We start from the raw sequence: 20,799 nt of genomic DNA, 5'->3' as shown, positions 1-20,799 counted from the left end.
CAAGGGGTTGTACAAAAAGGAAGGTTTTTAAGGAGGAAGGGTGGGGCAAGGGAGCCATTAGCAAAAGACAAGAAAGAATTATTTTTAGGCCAGGACATCTTCCTTTGAGGGGAAGGAGAAACGAACCAGGAGAGTTTTATTGCAGATTGCCTCTTCTTCCCCTGGGCATGGAGAGGGCCCATGACAGATTATCTTATCAGGTTAGGTATTAAATCAAGGTTTGGTATCACAGGCTTTAGCAAGAGTGATGCCATTTGGGGCTTGTGGCCTTCTCTTTAACAATGCCAAATTGCCTCCCAATTGCCACATAAAAAAATCTGTATTTGTGTTTTGTCTTGGAAAATTGGAAGTTTGGCCATTCTGGGCCTACAATCCTACCAGATAACAAAGACCTGCAGTTGAGCAAGAGCTGCAGCCTTTAGACTGATCCTGTGTGATCCCCATTCACTACCATGCCCTCATCCCCACTGCCTTCTTCTTTGAGATACCTGCCCAGGCTCCATGACCTCTGAGTTTGTAACCCCTGCCTTAGAGCTGGGAAGCAGGGAGTTCTAAATAAGTGGTTATTTTCTGAATAACTAGAACAAAAAATTGGATGTTCCACTCCTCCCCTAGCTGTAGTTTTAAAAGCTAAGAGAGAGTGGGTAAATCTATAGAGGATTTTAAAAATACAACTTGACTTTGCAAGCCAGACTGTTAATCAGTAGTAGGAGATGGAAACTGTGGTTCAGGCATCATGAGATAATTTACCCTGCCACCAATTTACCACTGCATAAATGCTGAAGTCAGGATTTCTTCTCTGATGTGGTCTGAGGAACAGAGACAGCAGAGTAAGACTGACATGCTTGCATAAGAAGTAAAACACTCCAGTCATTAGTTCAAAGTCAGAAGCTCTTCTTTAAAAAATAGGAAGCTAATTCAATTTATTTGGGAATGTAGTTATTTTGGTGATGATGCAAATAAATATATGTGAAAGCGAAGAAATGAGATAATGTAGGAAATAGAAAGTTTCCTACTTTTTTTCTCCTTACTTCTCAAACAGGCTGGGTATAAAATTGCTGTCACTTTTTGGGAGTGTGGACTACGGCAAAAGCCTCTTAAACCCATAAGTAGTTGACTGTAGTACTGCTTCTAATTCTTGAGAGCCTACCTGGGCTTCAGTCCTTCTCAGCATGTACATGAATGAGAGAGAGTGGGGGTGGGCGAGGCTTGGAGAATCTGAGGGTGGGATCTCTCTAGTGGACAGCACTGATGGCAACACTTGCAGAGGGCTGAAAGGAGTGAGAATAAATGAGGAAGGTCTGGAAATAGGATGCAGAAAAAGGAGAAGTGTGGGATCAGGACTCCAGTAGTGTGGGCAGGAGAGCTGTGAGTTTTAGTATGTGTCATAGCCGTGCTCTGCTCAGATATGCCTTTGAGAAAAAAAACAATTCAGATAGGAGTGCTGTTAACCATCAGCCTCCAGGTGCAGTGTCTGCAGAGTACATCTCAGTGGTTGGGCTGAGGCCTTGCTCAGCCCAGGAGCAAGGAGGCTCCCCGGGGAGCCTCCAGCTAGCAGCTGAGCACTAAGTGGGTACCAAGGCCTTGCCATTTCTGCCAAGCTTGGGGCTCCTCTAACAAGGCAGCATTTTCTCCAAGCTCCCCACCGGGTTGGCCAAGACTTTGTCAGATCTGCCTCCTGGTGTGAGGTTCTCCCTGCCAAGTTTTCTTTTCTTTCCCTCTTTCCTTTCACAGGTGTCAGATCGGCATCATGTTCTGAAGGCTTTCCCTGCCCAATTCCGCATCCTCCTCCTTTTATTTTTCACTGGTATTACTCCCCAGTAAACTGCTGGCTCTCCTAACTCCGTGTCAGCATCTGCTTCCTGGACCACCCAACAGACAAAGTAATATCAGTTGTTTGTAAAATCAGTGTTCCTAAGAAGAGTACTCCTTTTATATTTATTTTTGAACATTCACTAAGTAAATCCGATGCAAATGCTATGAAGTGTAAGAGATTAAATTAATTGTATGTGAATGCTATGAGAATTTTTTTTCAGACTTAGTCATTTACTTCTAATCTCCTTAACATTGCTTAATTTCTTGTAATGGAAGAAAGAAAATAAGTTTATTTTCAGTTTTTTCACTGTCATCTCAGAAGGACCATTAGCATAATGTTTTCTTCATATCATTTGATATGTTGATGATGTTGCCCGAAAATTTTGGTGTTCCTTGGCTTGTAGATGCATCACTCCAGTTTCTGCCTCTGTCATCACAGGGCGTTTTCCTCCGTGTCTTTCTCTGTGTCTCTTCTCTTCTTATAAGGACAGTAGTCATACTGGATTAGGGTGGACCCTAATCCGGTACGACCTCACCTTAAGTTGATTACATCTGCTAAGACTTTAGTTCCAAATCAGATCACATTCACAGGTATCCAGGGTTAGGACTTCAACATATCTTTTTGGAAGACACAATTCAACTCATAACAGTATGTAAAACTACATTTTTGTCATTACTTTTAAGTTTATGGATGGCTTTAACATATGTTTTCTCATCTGATTTCGAATATGTCACTTCTTTCACAATACATCTTCCTTATGGTGACTTGAAAGTAATTATTATGACTCATAATTGCTTCATATTTAAACCTGGAACCATTAATATTTATTGTTAATATATGATAGACCACTGTTAACTAATTAAACCAACACAACGTGAAGTAGTCTAAATATTCTGAACATTTACATCAAAATGTGAACCATCTGATACTCCAGTCTAACTCTCTTCCAAATCTCTCTCCATCTCTGATTGGAATCTCTCAATATAGAAACTGGACAATTATATCTTATTTTCAGTTCCCTTATTCTGGAATATCCCAAAGTCACATAGGTTTTAGGATAAATTTCATGTCCTAATCAAGATATGGCTTTCTTATTAACACGGAGCTTGGCATGTACTCGCAAACACATGAATGAGGGTGGGTGGTGGAAGGAGGCTTTGGACAGAACTCACATTCGAGACCTGGCTCTGCTGCTATCTGAAGTTTTTAACGTTGAACAAGTTATTTAACCTTATCTGTAAAATGGTGCTAGTTGTTTGCAGGATTAAATGACAATAGCTAATGTAGCGTATTAGCTTAAGTGCTGATAGCTTCTGTAGCACTTCTATATGCCAAGCATTGTTCTATTGGCTTTACATATATTAACTTAAGTAATTTTTGCACAACTTACCTTTAAGGTAAGTACTATCATTATACCTATTTTAAAGAAGGGAAACTGAGACACAAGAAGGTTTAGTAGCCTTCCCAAGGTCAATTACCTAGTAACGACACAGCTGGAATTGGAACTCGAGCATTCTGGTTTCGAAGTTCACGCTCTCAGTAACACTATATCTCCTTTCCACTAAGTCACTTATCGCAGAGCCTGACCCAGTGGTCTGTGTGCCTTTTGGCTGTTCATGTGGCGATGCATTTAGACACCTCTATGTATCTGTGGATTAATAGAAATTCTGTCTTTACTGGAAAACTAGAGCTAGCAAGGCACTGAAGATCCTGAGTTCAGAAAAAAAGTTTTACATTGAAAAAAAATCAAGCATAATGTCTTTGGAAGAATGTAGAAACTGTTCTCTGCCTTTGTCCAGTATTGTTTTCTTTTTAATTAATTTAATTTTTGAAGATGCCCCAACTTCTCCTATCGTCTTTGTGAGTGGCCACCAGGAAAGTATCTTATAGTGTTTTAATGTGTACTAATGACTATGAGTGTATGTGTATGCCTGTGGGCACTGGGGAGGACATACATGGGGAATATTTAAATCACTCTCAAGAGTTTGAAACTGTTCAGCAACACTTAAGTGGCCTGATAATGCTATAAACACAATGGAACATGAAAATACCCTCCACATACACAAGAGGAAGGCATGTCTGCTCTAGGAATCCAACACTGTCTTCAATGAACTAAATCTTGTAACTTCAACATTCACCAGGGAGCAAAGTGTAACTAATTGGAAAGCAAATTCAACTGGAAGTAATGGTCTGGCCGCTCGTGCAGCGTGCAGCAGTAAAACTAAGGCTTGTTTGTTTAAGCGGACATGAAGAGTTAATTTCTGGCTCATGGCACTAGATAGTGGTGGTCCACTATCTGAGGAGGGGCCAAGGAAATCTGGTAGGAGGGTAAATCAAAGGTGTCTGGAACGTATGAGCAGCAGGCTGTGGGAAGCCCCAGTCTCACTGCTGATAACTTATCTCTCTCCTTCCATTGAAGCTGGACCATGGTATTTAAAATAGAGTCAGAGTATATTTTATGTTTGTGATACTATGGAGGTATTTATATGAATTTAAATCTTTTAAAAATATAAATTATGTCATATTTCAAACTTTCCAAAATATACAGAAAATAAAATGACACCCAGTTAGATATAATAGATGTTAAACCTCCTAGTTAATAGATATTTATTTATTTTTCTTGTTTGCTTCCATTTTTTTCTTCTTTCTCTTCCTTTTCTGAAAAAAAAAAAAACTTATTTATACAGCATGGTGACTATGGTCAATAAAATTGTTTTGCAAATTTGAAAGTTGCTAAGAAAGTAAATCTTAAAAGTTCTTATCAGAAGAAAAAAAGATTTGTAACTTTGTATGGTGACAGATGGTAACTAGACTTATTGTGGCAATCATTTTGCAACGTATACAAATGTCAAATCATTATGTTGTACACCTGAAAACTAATATAATGTTGCATGTCAATTTTACTTCAATTAAAAAAAACTTATTTATATAAAATTTCAAACATATAAAATAAGAAACAACAATCTTGTTTCACCTATACCCCCATCCACTTCCCCCAGCTCCCAGATTATTTGGAAGCAAATCCTAGCCATCACATTGCTTCACCCCTACATTTTTTTAACATTAATATTTAAAAGATAAGGATTATTTAAATATACCCATGACATCATTATCCCACCTAAATAATTAATAGTAATTCCTTAATACCCTTGAGTATCCATTCGGTATTCAAATTTCCTTTTTTTTCTTAATTTTTAATAGTTTATTTGTTCGAATCAGAACCAAAGTAACGTCCATACATTGCAATTAATTGATAGATCTCTCAACTCTCCTTTAATCTGTAGATGCCTTGTCCTTCTGTTTTTTTCCTTGCAATTTATTTGTTGAAGAATCCACACTCCAGATTTTGTTGATTGCATCCCTGTGGCTCCATTTAATATTTTTCTTTGTCCTTTTATTTTCCATAAATTGGGAGTTGGATCTAGAAATTTAAGCAGATATAAGTTCTCTTTCTTAGCAAGAATATTTTACAGGTACCTTGTGTGCTTCTATCAGGGGCACATAATGTTGGATTGTCTCTCTTTTATGATTTTTGCTCAGATTATTACCTTCTCTTTAAAGAAATAAAATGGGGCCAGCCCCGTGGCTTAGCGGTTAAGTGCACACGCTCCGCTACTGGCGGCCCGGGTTCGGATCCCGGGTGCTCACCGACGCACTGCTTCTCCGGCCATGCTGAGGCCACGTCCCACATACAGCAACTAGAAGGATGTGCAGCTATGACATACAACTATCTACTGGGGCTTTGGGGGAAAAATAAAGAAAGAAAGAAATAAAATGTTATAGAAAGAGTTACAGTTCCATCCCACCCCTCAGGCCCTTCCCAGAAGTAACTACTATCCTGAATTTCGTGTGTTTCATTTTCATACATATTTTTACACCTTGATTACATATGCATATTTTTATAAACTAGATTTAAAATGTGTTTATATGTTTTTAATTTGCACACAATTAGTATCACACTGCATGAATATATTTGCAGCTTTCTTTGGGGACTGATTTATGTTGATAGATGAGAATCTAATTCATTTTATTTTTAACCACAATTTAATACTGCATTATATGAATGCATCCCAGTTTATTTATTAATTTGTCTACTTATGGACAGATATATCATTTTCATTTTCCCCTATTTTTTTTTTTGTGAGGAAGATCAGCCCTGAGCTAACATCCATGCCAATCCTCCTCTTTTTGCTGAGGAAGACTGGCGCTGAGCTAACATCGTGCCCATCTTCCTCCACTTTATGTGGGACGCCGCCACAGCATGGCCTGACGAGTGCTGCGTCGATGTGCACCCGGGATCCTGGGCCGCCAGCAGCAGAGCGCACTTAACCGCTCCGCCACTCCCCTATTTTAAACAGCACTGCAACGAATCTTCTTGTACCTGAATTCTTGTGCATAAGTACTCAAGTTTCTCCAGGGTACCTAAAAGTTACCTAAAAGGAAATTTCTGGTTTGTAGTGGTATACCAGAGCTGGCTTGTGCTACCTCACGAGAGCCTATTGTAAAATTTTCAAAAGTTTTGTGAACTGGTTTTTAAACAGACATTATTAAAAATTGTTATGTAAACTTACAATTAAATAAATTATATTAAAAACAAAAGTAATATATACCCAAAGTTCAGCACTTTCTAATGATTTTACCATAATTTACTATGCTTTTATTGTACATTCTACAATTATCTATGCTCCTGAGGTTATTTATATCTATTTTATCTGTGTGGAGGAAACACTAGATAATATGTGCCACTGTTTACCTCCTCCCAACTCTGCGCTGAGCGGCACCACAGCGGCAGCTTGACGTCAGCCATGGTGGGAGTGTTCACACCACAGAAACAGGACACTACTGCAAATCAGGGCTTAGTTTACTGTTTTGTTGATAGTCTAGACTTAAGAAAGTAAGAGGAAAGTGTTAATAATGCAGAGTAATCTTAAAAGTGTATCGTGTCTACAGTCCTTACATTGTGCATAGCCCAAAAAGTGAGGAAATATTCTTCCAATATTCAAAAACTATTATCCAATAACATATCCAATGTCACATTAAATGGTCACATTAAAATTCTTTAGGAATTGATGGACTATTCAGTGAATGATGAAACAGTTTAGAAGCCTAACTCCCACCATACCCAAAAATCAGTTTCTCATGGATTAAAGATCTCAATATGCAGGGCCGGCCTGGTGGCTTAGCGGTTAAGTGCGGGCACTCCGCTACTGGCAGCCCGGGTTCGGATCCCGGGCGTGCACTGACGCACCGCTTCTCCAACCATGCTGAGGCCGAGTCCCACATACAGCAACTAGAAGGATGTGCAACTATGACATACAACTGTCTGCTGGGGCTTTGGGGAGGAAAAAGGAGGAGGATTGGCAATAGATGTTAGCTCAGAGCCGGTCTTCCTCAGCAAAAACAGAGAAGGATTAGCACGGATGTTAGCTCAGGGCTGATCTCCCTCACAAAAAAAAAAGATCTCAATACACAAAGCATTTCTTTTTTGAAAGAAAACACAAGGTGATATCTTTGTGGCCAAGAAGAGGAGGCACAACCCAGATCCATTTTCAAGAAAGGTCTTGTTGGCTAGCTACAAGCAATATGGATAGCTGTCAGCCTCCAGCTGTTAGCTTTGTCTAGTTCCACCTCTCAGTCAGCCCAAGTTTAAGCTGTTCTTGGGGAGGCTGCCAGCCAATGACTGAGCAAGGTGGTAATTCAAGATTCACGCCATTTCCACCCATTGAGCTTGCACAAACTTTGTCAAATCTGTACTGTGGTCTGACAGCCCCCTGCCCAATCCTGCTTTCTCTTTTTTACTTGGCTGGTATGCCCCAATAAAATTTTTGTGCATCTGACTTCATCTCAGGGTCTGCTTCTTCTTGGGGAACCCACTTACAACACTCTTTATGACTTTGACTTAGAAAAAGATTTTTCCTTTACTAGCTAAAAAGTTCCACAATGTGAGTCCATCATGTTTTTGTTGGAATTACTGATTATATTATGGTGTATCTTGAATACACTTCCACTGAGTTTGGAATTCTGAACACTGAATTCAGACTAGGTTCTAAAAGCTGAAATGTTAACAGTGGTTGTCTTTGGGTGGTGAAATATTGGCTGAAATTTTTCTATTTGCTTATCTGTATTTTTTCTTTGATCTACAACAAACTTATTCTACTTCTGTATGAGTTAAGTAAAAAAATGTATTTCTTTACTATGAGTGTTTGTAGCAATGGCTGGGAGCTTGATCATTAATTCTACTAAATAAAACAAACATTTGTTAACAACCAACAAGTTGCCAGGCATTGTTCTAAAACAGCAGGAGATTCAAATATGAGTAAGACTGTCCTTGCTCCCTAGGATCATACAAACGAGAACAAGGCAGGGGACACTTTGTGGGGGTGTTTTGGTCAACTGATTGTATTATATCTTAATTTGTTTTGGTCAAATTAGCTTTGTTGAGAAACTTATGTTTCAGTTTTAGGTGGTAGCATCATTACATCTAGAAAATTACCCTCTAGATGTACTTAAGAGCAGAAATCATTCTCTTTTGATGACACAGGGTCTTTGTCACCTTGTTTCAAAATGGCACCAGGATGTGTCTGTGGTGTGAGTGGGAAATTTCTTCCAGTACTTGGCTGGTTAGCTGGCACTCCCCTGTGTACATCAGCCACATCCCCATCAGCAGGGGGCAACATATAAATGTTGCAATTATAAATAGAAAATCTGTGCAAATATGCAAGAGCGCTCTTCTCCTTCTACCACACACGTTCCTGTCCTGAGATCCCTTTCTTGATCTGTGATACTCCGCCCTTTCCTCCCTAGAGTGGCCAGAAGATGAGAGCCATATGTTTAGAAATAGGAGTAGGAATGAACACGGCAGCATTACTTGGAAATAAAATAAGATACAATTTTTAAAAAGCTATTTAGATTAACACTGAATGAAGAATGTGTAGGAATGAAAAGGAAACAGTTGTGTTCTAAGACTTTGAAAGAAGATGGCCAAAATTCCCTTATGACAGAGAGAAATATGTGTCTGATGAGGCCAGTGGCACTAGACTAAACTCCATGATAGTGATGATTTAGAATCTGGCATTGCAAAGTTTTTAGTTCTGTGTGTAAATTGTAACACCCCCACATCCACTGGATCTGAATGAGAAAAGACGCCCTAACTCATCTCAGTCAGCCTTCAAAGGGAAGCTAATCAGAAGACAGGCTGCGGGAGAGGAGAGAGGACTAGTTTTATGTGTAACCTGTCAGGGCAGTAGTCTCCGAATTTAGTCTTTCCAAACATAAAAGATTGCTTATTGTTTTCCTTGTAGACGTATCACACATCTGGCAATGTCCCAAAAACTCAATTTATTCTCTAGGGTCTTAGAACCAGAAGAAGACAAAGGGGAGACTTCTCTCATGGCCACTCAGAGGAAATGAAATGAAAATCTTGTGCCGCCCGCTGTAGTGAAAAAGGAAAAGCCTTGAAGACTAAGAACGTCCATGCAATTTCTGTGTTTGGACTATTTTTGAATTTAAAGTAGAGAGGCCAGAGAAAAGGCAACAATAAAAATATTTCATAGATAGTTTAGTTTAGTTACATTTTGTTGAAACTCTTATGGCCAGAGATTTGGGGACGAGAGAGGAAAGTATGCAAAGCTTAGTTCCCAGTAGCTTAAGTAGTGCTTATGGAATTAAAATGATGGACTCTTACACACCCAGGCTTGGATCTAAGAATTCAGGGCCTGAAACTCCCCACGAGCCAAGGACCGGCCTTTGCACACTTCTTCCCACCGTCTCCACCTCCCAGAGCAGGGAGCCTCCACGGGAGGTTAGTTATTTCGTGATCCCTGACTTAGCAAAACTAGTGTTTTTCATCTAAGACACTTTTTTTCCACCTCTTTATTTATCTGAAAATCAAATATATCTTATCTTGATGGCCCATTATTATGTAATTGGCAGTGTTTCTTTCTTTCTTTCTTGGTGGTAAATAAAATAATGTTCATTTTATAATAGATTAAGTGAAATATCACAACAATAATAATAATATCAGCTCCACTTTTGAGGACTTTCTTTGTACTAGTCATTGTGCTGAGTGCTTTACAATGAGTATTTTATCTCATGTAACCCTCACAAAAAAAGTATGAGGATTAGCTTCATCTTACATATTAGAAAACAGACTGGGAGACATTTACCTTGAAAGAAGTAAGGCCTTTCAGAATGCAGGTCTTTCTGAATCCAAACTCTACTCTCTTTCCACTATGTTATGTCTCCTCTCAAGATAACAACAGCTGCCTCTTTCTACCCAGCTCTAATAATAATAATAACAACAACATCAACAATGGCATAATGATAATAGTAGCACACACTTATATGGCATTTATACACCGTGTGTGTATATATACACACTCATTTAATACAACACATCTATAAAGTAGGTTCCATTTACTGCTATTATCCTTATTTCACAGAAGAGGAAACTGAAGCACGGAGACATTGCCCAAGGGCACACAGCTAGTCAGGGACAGAGCCAGTGTTGACCCAGGCAGGCAATGTGTCTCCGGAGTCTTGACTGACCCATCTTGCTCCCTCACTAGGATTAACAATCAATATTAGGGTGCTCTCCTTCCAAGAAGAGCTCACGGCCGAGTGTCCACAGGCTTTCGCCACAATTCATACATCTGTTTTCAGGGAGCAGGTCAATTTATATTCTAGTTTATTATCTTTTTCCCTCAAGTCTATATGTCTCAATATAGAACAGGCTTTTTGTAGGTTGCAAAAGAAATGTATGTAATGCTACTCCTTCAGGGGATTTTATTGAAGTACCAATGCTTAGCCATATAAAAACATTGAAGTAAATTATAGGGTAAAAGAGAAGAGAAATAACATATTTTGTACTTAATATGAGCTAAGCATTTTGCTTATGTTACACATAGAATTCTCCTAACAATCTGTTATTGCTCTTCCGTTGCAGATGAAGAGGCTGAGTAAAGATGAGACATATGAAATAATGTGAACAAAGTCACATCAATAGTCGCAGAACAGGTCTGTCTGTGGCCAAAGTCAATATACAACTAGTGGCCAAAAGTGAAATGGTCAATAAAGAGAAGGGTAGGAAGAGAGAGAAATCTGAGGTGGAAGGGAGTATGGGCCCTGGTTGCGTCACTAGAATTGGTCTAGACGACAGCGAAGGCAGGCTAGGAAGCTGGAGAAGTTAAGGAAGAAAAAGCATGAGAGTAGGAGTAACTTGCCACACTGGGGAGGACAGCGGAGTGAAGATATCTCACAGGGGTGGGAGGTAAGCTCGGCTAACATTTCATTTCATAATGCTCAGGTTTAAAAGACCATATGAAAAGTTTGAATCTGATTAGGAGCCAGTGTGAGGCCATTATAAGTCCCCAAGAAGTGTCTGAAAGACAATATCATAATTAATTAAATGAAATGATTATGTAGTGAACACAGGAGAGCACATCCATTAAACTACAGCTGAGATTAATGGAAATTCTACAGTTAAAATTCAAAATCTGGCAGATGAGATAGAAAATTCGGCCAAGCTTTTACCACAAATCTGCTGCTTTCAAAAAATAGCCAAAGATCTTCAAAATAATGCCCAGGCAATTGAAAAAGCCAGCATGTGATTTACAATATGCCACTGAATTCGAAGAGCATTGGAAGGAGGTTTACTTAAACCTCATGAAGACAATGATTTAGAGCATGGAATGGAGCCACTCGTGTGGGCAGAAGCAAGAAATGTTATTGCAAAAACAGCCTGTCTTCTCTTGCGTGGAAGAAAACCAGAAGCAGGGAGGGTCTGTAGTCAATCAGCGTGTCTAAATGACCATATCACCCTAAAAAATGCAGGTCAACACTGGGCTTTTCAAAGTGAAGATGGATTTTCCCTCCCTTCCTCCTTCCCCCTCCCTTCTCCACTCCCTCAAGACCCCGCACCACCATCCTTTGTAATCACTACAGGATAGAATCGGCAGTGAGCTGGAACTGAGATTTGGAAGAGAGCGCTGTGAAATCAATACACCAGCTGGAGCAGAAAGTCCAAGAAACATAAATTTCTTGGAAAATGACCCTGCATTTTGGCAATTATTACTGTGAATGAGAATACTTCAGAATCTCAACCTGGAACAAAGTAGCAGGACTTTTTTCTCCAAGCGCCTCTACAGTACGATTCCCTCTTGTGTTTATCCCTGACTCACAACTGCAGGGAAGTTTTAATAATGTTTATTCCTGAAGGACTGAAGGATTCTATGTTATAAAACAATATCCCACTTTACTGTAGACTAGCTATTGAAACTTTAAACTTTTTTCTCACTAGGAAGATCTTTCTTTTGAAGAAAGAATCTTGTAAATGTATTTCTGTGGAATGCTTTAAAAATGTAAAACACAATAAACTTAGAATCTACTAATGTTTACAGTTTCAAGTGTAGAATCACTATAGCAAGTCAGCCTAACCTAGAACTTCATGTAATTAGGACCCCACAGAGTAGAAAGAAAGGACAATGATAAGTGAAATACTTTCGGCATTTTTCTGATTTATTCCTCTGGCCAGTGTACAGTAGGGGACTTGAATAGTTCCAGCTTATTCTATAGTAAATAGACTATAGAATAGAATATAGGACTGTGCAAGTCCTAGGGTCTTTCTCCTGCAGAAATTAGTTAGTATTCCTCATTAAAAGTCTAGAAATGATTTGACTGTGACCTGGAGTTTGGGCAATCAGACAGAATAAAAGACCCATTTCACATTTTTTCAAAGTAGAGATTTCATTTTTTTCCCCCATGTATTCTCGTATTCTCTCAGTTAACTTCTGAAAAGCGAGTGGTGAATGTAAGTGGAAACAGCTTGAGAACAGGAACTCTGCTTGGAGTTAAAGTCCTGAGTTCTAGTCACAGTTCTGCCATTTAACAGTCCGGTCTTGGACAATCTTAACGTCTGAGCCTCAGTTGTGTTTTTTTTTGTTAACTCATTTATTCAAGCTATATTTGCTGTGTGTCTATATTGTGCTGGGCCCTGGGTTAGACACTGGGGTTACAAAAATGAACACTGTACACACAGACTCTGCCCTCATGAAGCTTATAGCCCACGGAGACATTAAACAAAAAATTGCATTAATAATTAGTTGATTATAGTTTTGATAAGTGTTAAGGAGGAACAGTATAGATTGATATCTCATAATGGAGGATCCTAACCTTTCTTTTGTGGGTCCTAAATGACAAAATGTGGCTGGCACATACAAGGTTCAATAAATGGTGGCTGAATCTGAAAACATGCTGTTTGGCTAATGGAGAAACTGGCAAAAAACCAGGATCAAAGTTCTCTATTCCCATTTCAGTCCTCTTGCCTATCAGAAAACTGAGTAATATTCTTATCAGAGGGCTGGCAGAGGGAAAAGGAAGAATTTCAAGCAGCAAATGCTTTACTTTGAGGACAGAGAGGAAAAAATAGTTGAGGGACTCAAATTTAGCATGTCTCATGGAATACATAAACCTTAAAGAATGCATGTAATGTTTTTCTTTTTTTTGCACACCGCTTTTGTTTCTTACTCAAAACTTAAATCCTTTGACAAGTGATTTTTTTTTTTTTTAAGAAAGAGGCTTAGAACATGAAGCAATGATTCAAGTGCCATTGGGTAAGGGATGTAATTGAAATGAATTTAATTCAATTTCGTGCAATTCACCACATTTTGATGTGGAAAAAAAATAAAGGAATCTGGCCTGGTAACTGAATGGAGCCTTGTTCTGATACCATTCATCACATACAACGACTATTCCGCTCTAAGAGAAACTAAAAATGGAATATTACAGACCCCAGAGGCAGCTTAGGAAGCTTCATAATGGCTCACCCGATGAACCTAAATCTATAAGGAAAAATACTGCTTTGTGTGCCGTGGCTCTGTTTTGCATATCATTGCTCGAGATATTTAGGATATCTTGTGTTATTGTGGCCATTTTGAAGTTCAAGAAACTAAAACAAAATAAAAGGGGAAGTTACTTCCTTAGGGAAATATTATTAGTCAGAAGTAAAGTCAGAAATACAGTTGTCTGACTCACTTCTGCTGGATTCGGCTTTTCGGGACAGTGGCATGATGAGGGGAAATGGCAAAATGAAGGAGGGGGATGGGAAGAAAAAAGAAGCCCATTTAGAAAGAGAGGGGAAAAAAGATGTTGAAAGAAAGAAATTTTAAAAGGAGTGCTTCTTCCATATTAATTTAGAGTTGCTGATGATGTTTTGTAGAAATTTCAATGAAAATAAAAACTTTGGGAGAATTTTTCTTTGATTGTTTTTGAATGAAAATACAAATTCTGATAAATCGAAGGTTTAGAAGATCAAAACCTGGAAGGGATAATTTAATAGGATAGAAAGTAGAATCAAGATTCCAAAAATTTTACAGATTGCAAAATTGGGTCAAAACAAAGAGTATAAAATGTAGACTTGATCAATTAAAATTTGACACTGATTCTCAGTCTAATGACACAAATCCTGCCTGCCCTGGCTTTATTCAGAGCCCATGACAATGACATCAGTGGGCTCCATTTACTCCTTGCCTTACGTCATGGGCTAATGAAAACCGGGCTTGTCAGTATACTTGTAATTCGATCTCTGCTACCTGAAATTAGTACAGGTCCGCGTGCCACAGGAGGTGCCACATTGTAATAGGTAAGAGTCTGGGCTTTCTTGTTAAAAGAACTTTTCTTTAAGTCCAGGATCTGCATCCTGAACTTGTAATTAGCTGTATGATCTTGAGAAAATTGCTTAACTTTTCTGTTTCAGTTCTCTCATCCAGAAAACGTGAATAATGATAGTAGCTAATTTAGAGGGTCACTGTGGAGATTAAATGATGTAACACATAACACTACTGTGTCGTTAAAAGAGACATTGGAGCCAAAGTGCATTTGAATTCTAACTCTGCTAATTGTTGTCCATTTGATTTTAGGAAGTTGTTTATCTTCTTCTATTATTATTATGTAGTTGATGAATAAATATTAGCTCTATCATGTGTCTTCATTTTTAATATTATTATTACCACAACATCATCACCTCCCTGAGCACTAGTGGGAGCAGGGACTCAAAGCCTCTCCATCTAATGACGACTTTATGTTGCAAATTTCAAGAACTCTCTGCCTTATTTCTGACTTCAATTCAGATCTCTTCTGGTCCAGGAGCCTTGCTATGAACCACAACTCTTACTCTCTCAGTTTGGCCAGGATCTCAATTTCCCTCATCCCAGTTCTAGATGCTAATTTCAGGATCCTCCAGGTATGGATTGGCCCCCACATCAATGAAGACAGATTTCCATGGGATGATGACTCTGAAATCCACCCAATGACAGGAATCTTTTCTTCCTTGGAAAGCCATCTGTCTTAGTTCCTTTGGGATGCTATAACAAAATATCATAAACTGAGTGGCTCACAAACAATAGAAATTTATTTCTCAGAGTTCTGGAGGCTGGGAAGTCCAAGATCAAGGCGCTGGCAGATTCAGTATTTGGTGAGGGCCCCTTCCCTCACTCTTTGCTCTGTAAAGTTTTACGGGTTTTGACAAATGCATAGAGTCACGTGTTCACCATTACAGTATCATACATAATAGTCTCACCACACTAAAAAAAATCCCCTATGCCTTACCTACTGAACCCCCTCCATGAACCACTGATCTATTTATTATCTCTATACAGTCATGTGACACATAACGATGTTTCAGTCAACAATGGACTGCATATGCAATGGTGGTCCCGTAAGATTAGTACCATATAGCCTGGGTGTGTAATAGGCTTTACCACCTAGGTTTGTGTAAGTACACTCTATGATGTTTGTACAATGAGGTAATCATCTAATGATGCATTTCTCAGAACGTAACCCTGTTGTCGCTAAGCAACACATGACTGTAGTTGTGCCTTCTCCAGAATATCATAGAAATGGAATCAAACAGAATGGAGCCTTTTCAGACCGGCTTCTTTCACTTAGCAATATGTACTTAAAAGATGTATTGTGATGTATTGTTTTGTGACATATTGTTATGCGACATGTAGTATGTATTGTTTCATGACTTGATAGAACTCGTTTCACTTGTTCATTTACTTTTTGGTCTCACCCATAATACTATAAGCTTTGTGAGGACAATGACTCATCTTTCTTATTCTTCATTCTACACCTAGTGCCTAGCACAGGGCCTAGTAGATAAAACAAGATCATCAGCTATTTGTTGAATGAATAAACCCAATCAAGTCCTTTTGGACATCATTGTGCAAAAGCTTTTTGCTCTGTCTTACTGCACAAATACTAATATTATAATTGTTAATATCTGGCAGATATTAACAAACTTGCTGTCCAATTTTATTTGCTAATTCTTAAAAATTTCTTAGAATTTTCATAAATTTCATATTTAAGATGGTATTTCAACTGTAGCCATATTTGTGACAAATATGAAACTGCAATACCTAATTTGCTTATTTGTCTTGGTACAATGCATATAATTTGAACATATAAAATAGCATTAAAAAAGTCTAAGTAATAACATTTGGCATTAGTTTTTACAATCTGAGACAAGTCTCTATTTGTATTTCCTCATATTTTAAGAAAAATGAGAGCATTACTTTTTAAATTATGTAGACTCTGTATCAAAATCAAAAGCACATACAGAATAATGCATAAATCATAAGTACACAGCTTGATGGATTTTCCAAAGTGAGCATATTCAGGTAACCTTTAGCCAGATCAAGAAATAGGATATTGCCAGAACCTCAAAAGTTCCTGTCACATCTCCTTTTTCAGTCACTACCTCCTATTAAGGTTAATCACGCTTCTGACTAATTTTGCCTGTTTTTGAACTTTATATAAATGGAATTATACATTACATATTCTTTTTGTATTTGGCTTCTTTTGCTCAACATGGTGCTTATAAGATTCATCCATACTGTTGAGTGTAGATTTAGATATTTTTTTCATTGCTAGATAATATTCCCTCATATGAATACACCTGTACTTATTCATTCAATTGCTGGCAGGAATTTAGTAGTTTCTAGTTTGGGGCTATTATGAATAGTGCTGTTGTAAACATTTGAGTATACAGTTTTGATGAACATAACATATATGTGTTGAATATATACCTAGGAGTAGAATGGTTGGGTCACAGAGTATGTGTAATGCTATAATATAATCTATTTTTAAAACTACATCAGGATTTTACTAATTGTCCTAAAAAGCTAGAGTTGTATGTTTTAAAGTTCATAGTATTTAATAAAATCATATCGTACTGTATTTCATTTAAGAATATGAATATACCTGTGGTGGGCAGAATAATGACCTCCCTTTCCCAAAGATTCCACATCCCAATCCCTGGAATCTGTTTAACATGTCACCTTATATAGCAAAAGGGACTTTGCAGATATGATTAAGTTAAAGATCTTGAAATGGGGAAGAGTATCCTGGATTATCCAGGCGGGCCTAATATAAACACGAGAGTCTTTACGAGAGGAAGCAGGAAGGTCAGAATCAGAGAAGGAGATACGATGACAGGGAAAAAGAGGTGAGAGAAAGAGAGAGATTTAAAGAGGCTACACCACTGGCTTTGAAGGTGGAGGACAGGGGACATGAGCCAAGGAATGCAGGTGGCCTCTAGAAGCTGGAAAAGATAGGGAACACATTCTCCCCAGAAGAGTTGTAGTCAAGGATGTGGATTCTCCTCTTGAGCTTCCAGAAGGAACATAAATTTGTCAACAGTGATTTTAACCCTGTATGACTCATTTCAGACTTCTGACTTCCAGAACTATAAGATAATAAATTTGTGTTGCCTTAAGCCACTGAGTTTGTAATTTATTACGGCAGCAACAGGAAGCTAATACAAAATCTAATGTAGTCCTTTAAAAATGAGCTATCTTAAGCTCTACTTATGTTTATTTCTTTATTTTATTTTAGTACATAGTTTCATTTTAACACTAAAGAGGACATCTTTTGTATGTTAAATTCTACTGCATAAGAATTAATAAACATAGATTAATTTCAACTAATTTCAATTTATACAAACTACTTTTTTAAATATCACATTTATTTTAGTGTTTAGCTTGTCTTTCTCCCACAGCTTTATTCTCCCATTTCCTCTGTTTTCTTTATTTTGTGTGGGTACCTGTCATTTTTGAAGCTCTCTATAGTTCACTCTATAGTGGCAAAAGTTTGCCACTCTTAATATCAGATATAGAACAGTGGCTTTTTGTGCTGAAATTCAAGAAACCAGTAATTCTTGGGTCTCTTACTTACATTTCTAAAATACGGTCTAGTAAATGGATTAGGGGGCATAGAACACATAGAGAATTTTAGATGTGAAAATTGTTATTTCATTAACCTCCTAGATCTTTATTTTCATTAAACTTGGTTTTGATCTAAATTTGGACAAATTCATCTGCTGAACTAAGTAGATAGAGGAAAAGCCCAAGAATAAATACATACAATAAATACAAGACCTGTTGGGGCCGGCCCGGTGGCGCAAGCGGTTAAGTGCACGCGCTCCGCTGCGGCGGCCCGGGGTTCGCTGGTTCGGATCCCGGGCACGCACCGACGCACTGCTTGGTAAGCCATGCTGTGGCGGCGTCCCATATAAAGTGGAGGAAGATGGGCACCGATGTTAGTCCAGGGCTGTCTTCCTCAGCAAAAAAAAAAGGAGGATTGGCGGATGTTAGCTCAGGGCTGATCTCCTCACAAAAAAAAAAAAAAAAAAAAATACAAGACCTGTTAATATTCTCTGGACTCCATCTCTGCCCAGTTTCCCTAGACGTGTTCATCCATGTTCTGTGACCTTCCTTTTTAACTAGAACACAGCCCATCTTTAACCCAGCAAAGAAACACTTAGCACATGGATTAGGACCAGAAATAAAGAAAAGCATGAGAATTAACTGAAAGTCCAGGAAAATTCTAAGTACCAACACGTATTTCCATAAATTAGAATATGGCCACAGTCCCCACAGCTAAATCCCAAACCCCAGAGCAGTGGCCTGGTAGCATCTGGGTGGGGACGATCTGATCTCGGGGTTTGTGTTGAAATCCATCTCAGGGAAATCAGACCCTCTTCAGGGACTCTGAGGCCATGTGTAAATTGTAACAAGACTCGACTAGCAAGATTTAAAAAATTATAAATATCATATTATTTTTGTGCAGATTAGATAAAAAATACTTAAACTCTTTCTTAAAGTAGAAAGTGTGCTAATACTTTGGCCTTACAGTATTGCCAGTTCTAGATATAATGTATCAGTTGTACAGATGAGTCATAAAATAGGAAAACATTATGTAAAAAAAGTTATAAAAGAGATAAATTAGGGAGTAATTGTTTGTGTGTATACACGTTGATGTATGTGTGTTTTGCAGAAGAATTCATAGAAAGTAACTGATACATTTAAAATGTGATTCTTGCATAATTGACAAAGAAGATTTAAAAATCCTGTTTTTCCTCTTCCTGGGTTTGCAGTCTTGTGTCTCACGATGGGCTGGGCAGGGGCGACTGTGCAATCCAGAGTTGCACCAGGGTTCCTATCACTGAGGGCTCAGCCTGCTGCAGATGCCTTTTGCTGAACTGGCAGTCTTGGTTAGCAGGAGAAATAATAGGGGAAGACAGTGTACCAGGGTTAATTACTAGAGAGAGAATGTGAGGATTCAAAGGAATATAAATGGGCTACCAAGTTGGGGGAGAAACAGACAAAATCAGGTGGAGAAACAAGAATAACTTTCTTTGAAAGATAAGGTGAGCCATATATCCAAGTAGGTTAAGGTTTCAGTAAAGACCGATTTAAAAATCCTCCAATCCCAGTTGCCTTGGCAGAGGCTCTCTCCCCATGTTTAAAATGGCAAAAGATACAATTGCAGCATTATCCACAATAGCCAAGATATCTAAACAACCTAAGTGTCTGTCAACAGATAGATGGATAAAGAAGATGAGGTGTGTATATACAAAGGAATATTATTCACCCATGAGAAAGAAGGAAATCCTATCATTTGTGACACTTTGAGGGCATTATGCTAAGTGAGATGAATCAGACAGAGAAAAACAAGTACTGTATGATATCACCTATATGTGGGATCTAACAAAGCTGAAGTCATAGAAACAGAGAGTAGAATGGTAGTTACCAGGGGCTGGGGGGTTGGGAAAATGGGAAGATGTTGGTCAATAGGTGCAAACTTCTGGTTATGAGATGAATAAGTTCTGGAGACCTAATGTGTAGCATGGTAATTATAGTTAATAAGACTGTATTATATACTTGAAAGTTGCTAAGAGAGTAAATCCTAAATGTTCTCACCACAAAAAAGAAATGGTAATTATGTGACGAGATGGAAATGTTACCTAACGCTACGGTGGTAATCATTTTGCAGTGTGCAAGTGTATCAAATCAACATGTTCTACACCTTAAACTTACACAATGTTATATGTCAATTATATCTTAATAAAACTGGAAAAAGAAAAGATACATGCAAATGAAGTAAATAGTAATTAGAAGCAGAGCAACACATGATTTACTTAGCCACATTTTGGGAGAAAACCTTGGTAGGGGAGTCAGTCTGTGAGAGGGTGGTGCTGCAGACAAAAGATTCAATAATGAAGGAAGGAATTCGAATTATAGACAAAAAGGTAAAAAGAAGCCTGCATACTCAAGTGCCTTTGGGATACTGGAGGCTTTGGCTCAGTGGTGTTGATAATAAACCTTTTGGTTGACTATGCATGTATCTCCCCTGGTCTGGTCATCCTGCGTTCCTGCTTGGAAGTAACCTTGGTCTGGGAAATTGTAGAAACTCATTCTCTTGGACACCTGAGCAACTTGGCTGAGGATTGCAGAAATTTTCTCAGCCTATAGCTAGAATTGTTCTATCTGCCTCATGTGATCACTCCAAGAATTGTACCAACCCAGAATGGGAAGAGGAAGGGAGTCAAGTCTCCACCGTTCCCTGGGCTCTCCCCTACAGGTTGGAGTGATCCTAATCCTTAAGGTGAGCAATTTCAAAAATGACGCCTCTTTGAACCCTAAATG

This window comes from Diceros bicornis, chromosome 38 (genome assembly GCF_020826845.1).
Source record: "Diceros bicornis minor isolate mBicDic1 chromosome 38, mDicBic1.mat.cur, whole genome shotgun sequence".
Taxonomy (NCBI): domain Eukaryota; kingdom Metazoa; phylum Chordata; class Mammalia; order Perissodactyla; family Rhinocerotidae; genus Diceros; species Diceros bicornis.
This window is presented reverse-complemented; position numbering follows the sequence as displayed.